Below are 14,511 nucleotides of genomic sequence, written 5' to 3' on the forward strand. Positions count from 1 at the left end.
TATGGACAAATGTATCTCTAGGAGTGAGGACCCCCTTCAACAAAGAGGGACTTTATTTATATGAAAAGGAACATCTTTCTGACTTGGAGAACAAATGTTCAGAATTGTTGAAAGGAAAGGAAACCCCCTCTATCGCTTTTCTTGTCATTTCTACAAAAGATATCAAAGGAACTTCCAATAATTCTGTATATTTTGAAGTGCACCACATACAAACAACCCCCTCATCTCCCATGCCCATGTGTGCTTTATGCCCAGAATGCTAACAGAGATGTCTCCTCGAATCCTCTTAACTCACTGCTGGAAGTGATCCAGCCCTCCAGTTACTTATAGTTAGCGGCTCAAAGCTGCACATAGTACTGGGATGAAATTGGTAGGAGCTGCTGCTTCATTGCATTAAAGCACCAAGTCCCCACAATGTCAAATGTCATCAAGCAGGCCCTACTTTGACTGCAGAGGACAATCTGCAGAGCGGAGCTGTCCTGAGCTGCATTTTCCACAAAACTGGCCACAGGCTGCGGGGCACTGATGCTGAGGGGTTTGTGAGACGAACTCTCATGCAAAACTTTCATTTCCAATTGCACTTGGACTAAAAGAGTTGCAAAATGACACGCGCCGTCTAGAACAGCAAAGAAACTAGATTATCATTTCAAACAGCCAACAACATCATACAATGCTGCACTCAGCCGCCTGGCAACTGTGCAAATTCAAGCCCCCTACCCCCCGATCCCAATACAAGAAACAGAAACAATCCAGGTGCACTTGAACAACATGCTTTACAGAGGAAGTGATGATACATATTTCAAACAGTTTTCCTGCGAATAGCAGAGGAACTCCTAAAACAAGGACAACCCAGCAACAACTGACTACCTGTGATAGGGCTCATCTTCATCATGGTCTCTGATGCTCTGGGGGTCGCCTCCAGGGTCACTCCCTGTTGCAGTCACTGGAACTCAGGCAGAATCACTAGGAACACAGCTGAGAGAGTTAAATAAATGACACTTTATCACCAGAGCTGGAATAGCGTGTCAGCCCCGGAGCTCAACAAGGAGCAGAACTCCTTTGTCTGTGTGCCTGCATCTAAAGCCTTTTCTTAGTGGGAGGCACCTTGATGCTAGCCGGGCATATGTAATTTTAAAGAGGCAGTACACAATACCATGACAGCCCCGATTTTACTTTAATGCTCCCTTACTGAACTGAACACACACACTGTCCTTGTCACCCAGCTTGTAATAGGAATGTCGCTGCCGCCCTGGTTGCTGCATGCTGTTTGATCTTTGTTTGTGTCGGTCAGTGGTTACTTACCCCAGGAGTGAATGAAGGGCTGGATCCAAGCCCCACTTTGGGAGGGGACCCTCGGAAGACTTATCTAAACTAAGACCTAGCCAATTTCCCAGACATGAGATGTGGTATTGAGAAGAGTGCTAAGCACTGCTGGGACACAGCAATAGCAGAATAGCTCCTTCAGCAGCTGTTCCCCCTGCTTGCAGTCAGGTAGCCCTGCAGCAGTTGTGGAAGCTGTTCTATAGCTGAAAAATAAGAGGCAGCCTTCATGCAACTGGTGGCAGCCTTGATTCTCCTGTGATTCTGCTGAGCCTTCCAAGTCCTCCATCGCCAAGACATGGGAAAGGAAGAGAACTTGAGCAACTGTCCACCGAGGCCACACTGGGGGAGGGAAATAAATTGAAAAAGAAATTCCACTCCTTGGGTTTGAAAATGTGGCTGTGACAAGGTGTTCATTAATGTGATACGTTTTGCATTTTTGTGGAAAGTTAGCAAATACACATGTGTGAAGGTATCAGAGACACCATTCGACCGAGGTCAGAGGCCAGCAGCTCGCTGGCTGGCTGATTAATTAGCCCCACCTGCTGCACCTGGGAAAAGACCCACAGCTTAACTGTCTGACTCATAAAAGGAAGAGCGGGCAATGAAGAGGAGTAGCTGTAGTACCTGCCAGAGGCTGGAGCTACTGCTGGGAGGAACTGCTTCCACAAACAAAAATGGACAGAAAGGAGACTGTGGGGAAGTTCTATTATCAAAAGGCTCTGAGGTAAGAACCAGGAACTTTGGCTTGAGGAACTTATGGGGGAGTGAGGGACAGACTTGGGGAAGTTTTGATCTTGCTTGTTGAGGAGACTTGAAATAAAAGAAACCACAACTGACCTTGCTGGAAATTGCCTTCCCTGGACTCAGTGAGAAGGTTCCAGGTAGAATTCTCCCATGGAGGGCACTGGCTCAGTAAGAGCAAGTTGGGTTCCAGCCAGAAGAGGGCGCTATCAGACAGATCCCAATCTCTTACAAGAAGTTACAGTTGAGGGGAAGTGCAAGGCACCCACTCTAGGCTCCCAGCTCCTCAGTCATCACCTCTCTTGGGCAAAAACCTACATCTCTACCCCTCCTAACTGGGGTTTTTCCAGGCTGTGCAGTTCCCTGCCTAAACTATGTTATTCCCAGCAAACCAAACTGTCTGAACAGCCTAGCACCTGTGCTTTGCTCTCTCCCCAGAGGCTATCAACAGCACACTGGACAGCTGCTGTAAGTTACCACATAGCCATTTATAAGCAAGCACATTTATTCTTAAGGGGAAAGCATTACAGAGAAAACATATAAAAACAGTAAAAGAACCTACATGCCGGCTGAAAGCTTACCAGAGGTCACCCCGACTTCAACATCCAGCTCTGGCAGGTGTCCGGCCTTCCAACATTTCCCTAAGGACTGGGGTCCCCCATTCAACAGAAAGTCCTGTCTGTTTGCTGGCTTCTAAAGAAGACTCTGAATTAGTTTAACTGAGGATAGTTCTCTAAAAGTCCTTTCTTTGTCTGTTGGTCCTGGAGATTCCAGTTTGAACAAGTAGATGCACATCATCTGGTGGTGCTACCTCTTGAGCAGTGTTACAGCTTGAGTGAATTTGCCTAATCACCCCTCCTGCACCCGTTCCTGAAGGGCTGTGGTCCCTCCACCCCCAAGGAATTACATACAATCCCCATAGGTGCAGGTTTTGTGTGGGGTGCTGGATGCCAGCCCCGCTCCCGGCCACTCACACAGGGTCCCGCATCATGGCTGCTGGCCCTGCACCCAGCCCCACACCCAGGGTTCCGTCTGTTGGCCCCGTACGTGGGATCTCAGCTGCTGGCCCGTTCCCGGCCCCACACACTGGGTTCCAGCTGCCGGCCCTGCAGGTGGGACTCCACTACTGGCCCCACGCCTGCTCCCAGCCTCAGCCCCCTTATCTCTGTCCTTGTCCCCAACTCCTGGAGACACAGCCCTGCTCCTGGCCTCAGCTCTGAGGGGAAGGGGGGGACAAGGTAAAAAATTTGGGGATAGTTTTGCTGGCTTTCAGCACCCCCACTATAAAAAGCGTTCCAGCACCACTGATGATCCCTGGTCCTCAATGATATATAAACATAATACAATAAGATCTCCCAAAAGTATTGCAGGAAATTGCTTCCTCTTTCTCTCTCTCTCTCTCTCTCTCTCTCACACACACGTTTATTATTTCAAGTAAAATATTTCATGGGGCCTTAATTATAATACTCAGTGTAATAAGTCAAAAGCCATAAGATGGTTTGCTGTTATTACTGTTCTGAAAGTATGCAACCAAATACGGCACAATGAAATTAAATACACTGTATTTTGCCACAAAGCATTACAACTTTGTGTTGTAAAATGTCAGTGCCATGTGTATGAACAAATATAGGGAGAAATAAAGCAAATGTACATTATAATGTACAATGGAATAAGACATCAAACATCCTTACATAAAATCGTATACAAGAACCTTGATGAACTCAAATAAAGATTATTACTGCATAAAGAACTGTTTGGAGCTTTACATTAGAAAGGTAATTCTTCTGATTAATACTTTGCTTTAATCTCTTAAATAGAATTGTATAGGATCTCAAATCAAGGCAGGATCCAAATATTTATTTTCCTTTGGTCCAGATCCTCAGTCGGTGTAAATCTGTTTGTCCCCAGTGACTAAAAACATTACAGCAATGGAGCTATGCCAGTTTTTATAAGCTTAGGATCTGGCCTTTTTCTCTCTTGAGCTTACACTGATCTTCTCCTGTATACAGATTAACATTGCCAGTCTAAGTAGGGGTGTGTTTGTGTGTGTTTGTGTGTGTGTATAAAAGCTGAATCCTTTGAAACTGCCAGTAATAGTGCAATATTACCTTATCTAGAATGCAGAAAAGGAGTGGAGCATTGTAATATTAAGCAATATTTTGTTGCTCATTAGATAGCAACATTCTTGATGCTGAATTACAGGTTTAAAAATCAAGCAGGAAAGTAAAAATCAAGTGCTGGGTCTCATTCTTGGTCTATGCTACAGAATTAAGGCAACGTAAAGCAGCTTACATTGACATAACTGTGTAAGCTTCTACACTAAAATTTCACTTCCTCTGACGTAACTTGCCTGCTACGCGGACTTAATGCCACCTCTGTAAGAGGTGTAGGGCTTAGGTCGATGCAGTGTCAGTGTAGACACTGTGTTATGCTGACTTTAGTGGTCTCCGGGAAATGTCCCACAATGCCCCACCTTGACCACTCTGGTCACTGTTTTGAACTCTGCTGCCCAGTGGCCAGGTATATAGGTACACACCTTTCTCCATTAAAACCATGCAAATTTTTGAAATTCCATTTCCTGTTTACCTAGCGTGGAGAGCTCACCTAACAACTCACGAACATGCCTAGCAACTGTCCAGGTGACCAAGCCGACTACATGCCGCAGACACACTCTTGCCTGGAGTACACAGGAGGAATTTGATCTCCTAGGTCTGCTGGGCGAAAAGGATGTGCAGGTACAGCTCTGATCCAACTGTAGAAATGTCAATATTTACGAGTTGATCACTCGGGGCTTGGAGGAGAAGGGCTACAAGACGGAGACACAGCAGTGCCCCGTGAAAGCCAAGGAGCTGAGGCAAGCGTACCAGAAGACAAGGGGGGGCTAACAGTCACTCTGGTGTGGAGCCACAGACATGCTGCTTTTACAAAGAGCTGCATGCCATCCTTTGCAGAGACCCAACCTCCCCTTCCCAAGAGCCCTGTAGATACTTTGGGGGAGCAGGAGTTACAGGGCCCTGCCGTGAACAATGATGAGGAGGCAAGCAACCAGGGGATCCAGTGGCACAGCAAGCCAGGATCTGATTTTGACTCCTGGACATTCCAGCCAGTCCCTAAAGTCCAACTCACCAGGGGAAGGAACCTCTGGTAAATATGTAGTTTGCTTTGAAATTGCAGGAACACATCTGTTGATTTACTCTTTTGTATTTATGCTAGAAGAGGTAGTGAAACAACCAAGACAGGTAGAGTTATCTGCTTCTCATTCACCTGTACAGTTAGACAAAGGGGGTCCCGCAGAACAGTTTGTTTATATGCACCAGGATGTCCTGAAAATCCTCTGAAGAGATCTCAAGGAAATTTTCCTGGATGTAGTCTGCAATCCTCTGCTGAAGGTTTCGAGGGAGGGCTGCCTTATTTTTTCCGCCTCAGTAGGATGCTTTCCCATGTCACTCAGCAATTACTTCAGCAGGCACCATTGCAGATCACAAGCTAGCAGTAAACAGCCTCGGTCTGCAGCTGGACATCTGCAGGAGCTGTTCCCTTTCAGCCTCTGTTACTCTCAGGAGTGACATGTCAGCTAAAATCACCACTGACTGGAAAACGGTGCCAATATTCAGTTCAATTGCCCTACACACATATACTCATGGCCGTGAGTAACCTCCCCCTTCTTATTGTTCCCCAACTTGCCCCCACACCATCGCTGGGACTGCCGCCATGCTCTCTGAATCCCAAGAAGAAGTGAGAACGTACTACTTGCAAACTGTGTGGATCAAGGGGGATGAGTTATGTATACCTAGTTTCCCTTTGTCTTGTGAATACTCCCACAATGCACAGAAGTACTACAGCTGTATCTTTTGCAGCTGGAAATGTGGCCAATTGCAGGTGGAAATGAGGGTATCTCCGTCCACACCAGCAAAGTTGCTAAGCCAGCTGAGGAGAAGGAAGAGGATGTGGGATGACATGTTCCAGGGGATCCTGCAAGCCTCTGCTCCTTTGGATACCAAGGACAGGGCTTGGAGGATCACCCTTGGGGACAGCATGGCCAGGGATAGAGCGGAGAAGAGAAAGGTGCAGGTCAAGGAGAGAGACATGCAGCAGGAGATGCTAGTGCTTCTCAAGCAGCAAACAGGCATGTTGGAGACAATTGTTAATCTTCCGGTTCACATCACTTTGCAGCCCATAGAGAACTGCATTCCAGGACCTCCCTACACTCCCACCCTTCCACATTCCATGTAGAGTCCGGGACCACTGCACTACCCCACCACTCCACCCTGGGAGGAGAGTACAGATGTTCACAGCTGCATATACACTGACCTGTGAGAGACATGGTTGGTGTATGTGTTTGTGAAATGGAAATGACCGTTCTTTCCCCTTCAGAGGTTCTTTCCCCTGTATTTATAAAGTTTCATTCAGTTATTAATGTGTCTGTTTGCCTGGGTTTGGACTAAAAGTCCATTTAGGGAAACTTAATTCATCTTTATTAGTTCACAACTTATGATGGCTGGGGCTGACATCATTCACAGAGAACAGCAAGAGGTGTATATGCAATGTTATATTAATACACACACAACACTCCTTACAAGGGTCATAGCGGGGTGCAAAAAAGCAATGCAAGGCAGAGCACATTAAAGCAACACATTACTGTGGCTCACTATTAGAATTGTCTTCCAAAGCCTCTCTGAGCTGAATATCTCCACACTGAGCTCTTCTTATAGCCCTGGTATCTGGCTGCTCAAAATCAGCAGGCAGCCACTCCACCTCCACCCAGGTGGGAACTTTTCCCCCTTTGCTTCACAGATATTATGAAGCACTCAGCAGGCAGCTATAACCATTGGGATATTTTTTTCAATGAGATCAAATCTCATGAGTAGACAGCACCAGTGGCCTTTCAAATGGCCAAAGGCACATTCAACTGTCATTCTGCACCTGCTGAGCCTGCAGTTGAAACACTCCTTGTTGCTGTTGAGGTGGCCGGTGTACAGCTTCATGAGTAAGGGGTAGGCTGCGTCTCCCAGGATCACTAGTGGCATTTCAGCATCCCAATGGTAAACTGTGGGATCACACGCAACCATGCTCACAACACTCATCACAATAGTGCAAGGCTGTGCAGGATTGATGCTTCTCACAGAGATCGTGGCCATATGGGTTTGCAGAGCTTTTGAAAAGCAGCACGAAACATTATGGGATGGCGAAAACTACATTACGGGATGTTGAAATCATGTTCACAGTCACCCCTGAATGACTCGTTTGCTCCCCCATGAGGCATTGCAAACCCTTCTCAAAACACCCTAGAAGGTGGCAAGTTGCAGAGTGGGATAGCTACCCATGGTGCACTGCTCTCTGCATCAATGCAAGTGCTGGTAGTGAGATGCACACGCTGACACAAGAAGTTTAGTGTGGAGATGCAAAATCAATTTAATTACTGTGGTGGCTGTATGTTGATGTAATTTAGGTAGACATAATTTTGTAGTGTACACATACCCTAAGTCCCTGATTGTTAATAGTTACGGGGGGTGAGATCCTCCCTGCCACATACTGCACTAGTCTCTTTAAAGGGGCTGGAATGGTGAAAAGGAACTCTAAAAGACTCAGACTAGTCAGAGGAAGCGTCTTCTGCAGGCACCGTGGAAGATGTCAATCAGGCTGCCTCCTGAAGACCTCCTCTGGATGGCACTGAGGTACTTAGGTCAGCCTGGGGAGGCTACAGTAACTTAGACATGCTCGAGGGCTGTATGTTATGCCAGGGGCCGTGAAGCAGCCCAGGATCTGGGGGGCACAACGGTGGCTTAAAAGCACTTAGCCTGTCCTCTCCCTGGGCTGTGAGGGGTTAGGGCACAAAAGGCCTTCGCACTTCTGAAATCTCACTTATGCTGTATTTGGAGGGCCAAAGTGGGACTTACAGACTGCTGGCTCTGGGCAAAGGTCTGGGTTTCACACCCAGAGCCTTGATTGTGTTCCTGTGACTTTCCTTTCATTACTATGATATTTTGAACACGCATTTTCTGAGCTGTAGGTTACAGATTTGAACCTTTCACCCCCCCAGCCAAGTTTTTTTTTTTTTAAACTTTCAAGTAAAGCTAAATAGGGCTCTGTGGAAATCCATGTAGAAGGTGGCTGCTGTAAAGTAGGAAGTGGTACTTCATACCTTTAAAATAATTTTATGCTACCACTAATATTTACCTGGGAAATGGTGTGGGATCTGCCCTTTTTGTTTTAAAGCTGTAAATTCAATCAGATTTTATCTAATTTTTGTTGTGTTGTATTAAGCTTTCGGCTAGATATTTAACCATAAAGAACTTACAGTAAGTTCTCAGTAAAATCTAGCTGTATTTTGCATTTCATCCTAGAAGTTTTATAGAAAACTAATACAAAGCAGGGAGTAGAACAGGTATAAATATATTGCTGACTTTTCTAGAGGAAGCAATGGGGCTGCCAGTAGTGCCCAGAAGTCCCAATCAAGATCATGGTACCCTTGTGCTGTACATGCTCATAGAAGATTGACTGGCTCCAAAGAGCTTACACTCTAAGGGTATGTCTACACTACAATTAAACACCTATGGCTGCCTTTTGTCAGCCTGAGCCCGAGTTAGCTAAGGGGCTGTTTAACTGTGGTATAGACATTTGGGGTCAGGTTGGAGCCTGGGCTCTGGGATCCCACAAGGAGAGCTTGGGTTCCAGCCCAAGTCATAAAATCTACACCACAATTAAACAGCCCCTTAGCCTGAGCCCCGTGAGCCCAAGTCAGCTGACACTGGCCAGCCATGGGTGTTTAACTGCAGTGTAGACATACCCTAAGACCCCGATTCAGCAAAGTACTCATTGACTTCACTGAGATGCAATAGCTTCTGCTTTCTGTGAAATCTTGATCCCAGTGAAGACAATGCCAAAACTAACTCCCAACGGGGGTCTGGATTTCACCCAGTCTCTTGAACTTTGCTTATGTGGTTTGCTGAATCTGGGCCGTTGTTACTATTAGCAAAGTACAAAAGAACACATGGCTTACATACTGTTTATTAAAACAGGGATATAGTTGTTTGATAGGTGACGATTCACCATACTGCTCCTGTGTGCAAGTCTGCAGAACTGTGGCCTACATAGATCACTTATGACACAGTTCTGTAGACACTTGCACACAGGAATAGTCCCATTGAATTCAGTAAGACCTACTAACATGCAGACAGTTTCCAGGAGCAGGCCCTTACTTTTTTTTAACCTCCCTGGGGTTAAGAGAGCATGGCCCCTTTAAAACCTTGTCCTGAGGCAGAGGAAGTGCTGATTGTTCCAGGGGCAAGGAGAGAGGGAGAGCGACAGGGTGTGTGTGTCTGGAGCTCCAGACAGGAGGGCTTGACACAATGAAGCATCCAAGAACTTGCCCTAAGCCTGGGAAGGACAGAGTAGCTGACGGGGAACATCCCAGGACAGAAGCCAGGAGGAGCACTGTGCCAGGGAGGGATCACCCGAGAAGGACAAACCGGAGCTGGACCCTGCTGCCCAGAGCTGTATGGGGCTGTCAGTACTGGGGCTCGTGACCTTGCATTGGGAATAAGGAGGGAGGCTATAGGTAGCTAAGTGGGGAATTGTCGCTCTGTGTGGCTTTGCGGCAAGTGGTAGAAGAGGGCACCGGAGGCGTCTGTTGGGGAAAGTTTACTGACACTGAAGACGACCAGGAGCACCCAAGATTCATCTGGGACTCCTGAACTCTGAGTGTAGACACATTGCTCGGTGTCTGCCTTTTCATATTGTGGTACCACTGGGCCTGTGAGGCATTTACATCACATCCACTTACTGATGGGTCATACACACCACTGTTTGACTGCTTCTGAACGGAGCATCTAAGGGCGAGGTAGGTCAATAACAGCAGAGTGACACACAGTGAGGGTTACTGACCTCACTGGTTAGAGCAAAATGGCAATAAGTATAACATCATTAACTCTTTTCAGAGTAGCAGCCGTGTTAGTCTGTATCCGCAAAAAGAAGAACAGGAGTACTTGTGGCACCTTAGAGACTAACAAATTTATTAGAGCATAAGCTTTCGTGGACTACAGCCCACTTCTTTGGATGCATCCGAAGAAGTGGGCTGTAATCCACGAAAGCTTATGCTCTAATAAATTTGTTAGTCTCTAAGGTGCCACAAGTACTCCTATCATTAGCTCTTGTCCATTCAACCTTTCTGAGGTTTATAACTGGACAACAAAGCATGGGGAGATTACGCAGGAAAATGAAAAGGAGTTGAACTGAGCTGCACTGTATAAAGATGAGAAGGTCAAGGTGACCGAAAAGAATTTAATAACCTGCCACAGAACATTTTCTTCCAAATTCTTTTATTCTGTTCCCTATTTTCTTCCTCCCCATTCAGCATTTCAGGGTCACACAAGAAAATGGCACTCACTTTGCTCAACCCAGCAGTTGTGAATGAGAAGCACTTCTCATAAACAATGGACTACGAAATCAATTTGACAAAGAAGTTTGCGACTGCAACTGACATTGACCTTGTAGAGCTGCCCATCTTGCTAAAATCATCATGTGTGGCACTGCTGGGGGAAGACCCTTCTACGGGACTATGGACCAGTTTTGACCCCTGCTTTAATACTGCATGATCAACCATAAAAGTCAGTTTGGTTTTTTTAAACAAAATGTTCATTGTTTAGAATGAAAGATTAAAGGTTTTCTTCTGACTGGATTAGGAACTGGTTTATATTTTGTTACCTAGGGATCCCACAGAGCAATGTCATCTTTCACAATTTGTTCTCCAAGATTGAAATTCACCCCTAAGGAGTGAATCATCACAAGGCATGAGCCGTATTTTGTGGGATTTAAGTGGCGCCTAGGTCTTGTAGAGGCTCTCCCCATGGGGGTGAAGGAAGTGATTATCACATCACAGTGGGGTGTAGGGGTAGCTGTGGGCATAAGCTTTCATGGGTAAAAAACCTCACTTCTTCAGATGTATCCCATGAAACCCACGAAAGCTTATGCCCAAATAAATGTTAGTCTTTAAGGTGCCACCAGACTCCTTGTTAACTTTGTCAATGTTTCCCATTACTTTAAGCATTCCAGCTCTTTTATTTGTATTCTCTCTTCAACTTCTTATTTTATCTGCCTCTGTTATTCAATTACTTTTTGTTTTTTATCCATTATTTGGAGTGAAGTACTGGCCCTATTGAAGTCAGTGGGAGTTTTGCCATTGACTTTAATGGGGCCACGATTTTACCCTGTATTTTTATCTCAGCCATAATTCTTCCAACAACTCCCTTCTCAGCAACTTCCAGACCTGTTACTCTGAAACCTTCCAGACCAATGTTTATACATAAATGGCACATCTCCCTTTTCTCATTTGTATCTTTTCTTACCCATTCATAACATGTTAGATTTAAATAATGTATCTTTACAAAGTACCTTTCACAATGCAAAGAGCAGACAGTAGTCAAAAAAATAGGACTGTTCAATAACCAGAACCAACCTGCTGCATTACTTTGAAATTTAACAGTACAGTCGTCTATGGAATGTAAGTAGCAGCCTCTGTGCAGTAACAATGTAAGAAAGGGATTAATTTACGGTGAAAGCCCAATTGCAAGTAAAGGTTCAAGCCAATATTTCTATATGTGCTTGAAACAGATCCAACAGAACATTGTCTTATAACAATCTCATTTGAAAGTCCTCAAAGCATGGAACCTCAATCATGGTAACAGCTTTTCTTGACTCATGCTAACAAAATTTTACCTCTTTTTCGAGATGAAAAGATTCCCAACCCCTTTGATATAGCATCCAAAATATACAGCCAAGTCAACCCTCTCTTCACAGTAGTTTTTGATGCATGAAGCTGGAACTGTTGGAGTCACTCTGAAAACGTGTCCCTAAAGAACTCTGAGCAAATGGACAGATTCAGTTTTGTGAATTAATTGTGTGGATGAATCTAGTAATTCTTCCGCTTAAAGGGCAGTGTGGGGGGGAAATGGGAGGCAGGGCAATGCAGGCCTTTCAGAAATGTTCTTTGGAGTAAATTTGGATTTAAATGAGTCTGAAAGTGTAAATCCAAAGCACACCAAGGAGCAATACTTCATTTAAACCAAGCTGGCCTTTGATGAAATTATTTATTAACTATTTTTTTGCCTTTAAACATCAAGACTATCAATTGTTCAGATCTCTTTGAACCTGCAGAATAGTGTCTTTCTTTCAGCCCTGTTAGTTATTTGTTTTCGCTTCAGGGAATTCATTTTTCTTAAGTGAGGGAGGTGACATTCAGAGATCAACCAAATGCCTGAGCATCAGACAATATGTTTCTTTATCTCACCCCCTCCCCCCATTTTAAACCTTCTAACCTTCTCCCATTTGGCATCATATGGCAGAGTCTCTTCCAGTTAGCATCTGGCACACATGGTGTAACTTGAAACTGATAGTGATGCATCTTCATAGACTGAATACACCATATTTTTGGCCCAGGCTGCTCTAACTTGCACTAAGAGATGGTTCAATCCCTGTCCAACCCCAGGATTGGTGGACTTGGTGGTGGAAAACCACCTATGCCCCTCCCTACCACACTCCTCAGGTGAGCTGAGTGTAGCACCTGGAATCTGTCCCTTGAGGTTTAGGAGCATCATCCAAACAGGTGCAGCACAAAGTGCTGTTACCAAGACATGTGGCTTCAGCAACTGTGGGGCCCAATCCTGCAGTCCTACTCAGACAAAGCTCTCATTGAAGAATCATGGGGATTATTGGGTTAAAAAGGACTGCAGGGTTGGGCCCAGAGTTGCCAGTGAGTAGCACCCCTCTGCAAAGATGTATGGATCACCTGGGCGTCACACACTGGTTTCCTATCTAGAGGGATGCTTTTTGTCACTGGTTTGGTTTTCTGTTTTAGTTTCCAGATGCAGACTGGCCCACCAGAGAATTTACTCTTGGCCTTCAAACCACCTGAGATGGATGAGGGAGGGGACACACAAGTGGGTTAATTCCCTGGCTGTATGTGTGCATGTGTGTGTGTGCGTCTGATGATGTTTCGCTCTCTAGTAAGTGATTCTCAGATGGAATAAAGGCCCTACTAGTGCTGCCAGTTAAGAAAGATTTTTCTTTACCTCAAACTGTGTTTCTGGAACTGTACAACCAGGGTTCTCCAGAATATAGTAATGGCCTGATGTCTAAAGCACATGGATTTGTAACAGTAGGTCTTGGCATCTTTCCTCCCCCCCCCCCCCCCCCCCGATCTTCCTGAAGAGATTGTCATGAAGTGAAGCAGTCCACATAAGCTAGATAGAGATTTAACTGTATGGCCTACTCTGATTGGTGGCTCCTCTTTGGATGCAGTTCTACCAGCTATACAAGAATTTGTGGCTATGTCTGACATTTTCTGCCTCCATTTTAGTGCAATTAACACCGAAGAGAAGATTGAGGGGTGACTCTTCAGGTGTTCCACAGTCATGCTGTAAGCTACTTTTCCGCTCCCCCAATCCTAGGGCTAAAACAGCTTCTAGCATAACTTGGAGCACTCTATGGGCTATTCTAAGTTGTACCAATTGGAGCAATCCCATAGAGACCCCTCCTCCAACTGAAGATCAACAGAATACTGTGCACTATAGCCCTCCTCCCTTGTGCTCATGCAACATTCCCTCCTTACCTCTTTATGCCCCCTGTGTGGGAGGTTAGCAGTTGGTTACACCAGCTTTATGCCGTTCAAGGATTCTCTGATGTAGGGAAAACCTCAGCTGCCCCTTTAGGTTAGCTTTACAGCTACTTTGCACTTCTGAACAGGAGCCCGGGCTCTGGCCCTCCAGCTTCAAAACAAGAATCTAAAACATACGCAGGTTGCTGGCTGACACTGTATGTTCCAGTCTATACATCCGATGAAGTGGGCTGTAGCCCACGAAAGCTTATGCTCAAATAAATTTGTTAGTCTCTACGCTGCCACAAGTACTCCTGTTCTTTTTTCTGGTGAAACCAACACTTCACTTGACCATAAAGTTGAGATACTGGAAAAGATTAGTAAGCAATGTAATATTGACCTCATAGGAGCACCTGGGTTTGATCAAAGGAGATAATCCACTAAGGAATTCACCCTGGTATTTAATACTATATTTGAAACCAAATCTGAGCCTTCTTTTGTCTATAAGATCTGTCAAATTCTGCCAAAGCAAGTGATCAAATCCCTGCACTTTTAGAAAATGATTGTGACTTTTAAATTAAAAGGGAGTTTTATCCTTTAATCAGCAAAAATGCCATATTGTATTTCAAGGATGACGCCAGCATGCTCTCCTTGATATTGCCTGATCTACTCAAGCATGAAGAAAACACTTGACTTCTTTAAAATCAGAACTTTGCAATACTGGACTGAATATTTCTGTGTATCAGCTCTAATGAGCAAACTGTATTTAGAGCTCCTGACAGCTCATTTAGTGAACAAAAAAGAGCTGATGGAATTGGGAGTGAGAGCCCATCAGGTTCCGATATGAACTGTTGAGA

The 14,511-nt window shown here is 45.2% G+C and overlaps 1 long non-coding RNA gene across 1 annotated transcript in view; it reads left to right on the forward strand.

Annotated features, from left to right (window-relative positions):
• LOC117874086 overlaps positions 1 to 14,511 on the forward strand; it is a 427,235-nt gene that overhangs the window by 215,373 nt on the left and 197,351 nt on the right. The gene's annotated exons all lie outside the window — the stretch shown is intronic.

This window comes from Trachemys scripta, chromosome 3 (assembly GCF_013100865.1).
Source record: "Trachemys scripta elegans isolate TJP31775 chromosome 3, CAS_Tse_1.0, whole genome shotgun sequence".
NCBI classification, from domain to species: Eukaryota; Metazoa; Chordata; order Testudines; family Emydidae; genus Trachemys; species Trachemys scripta.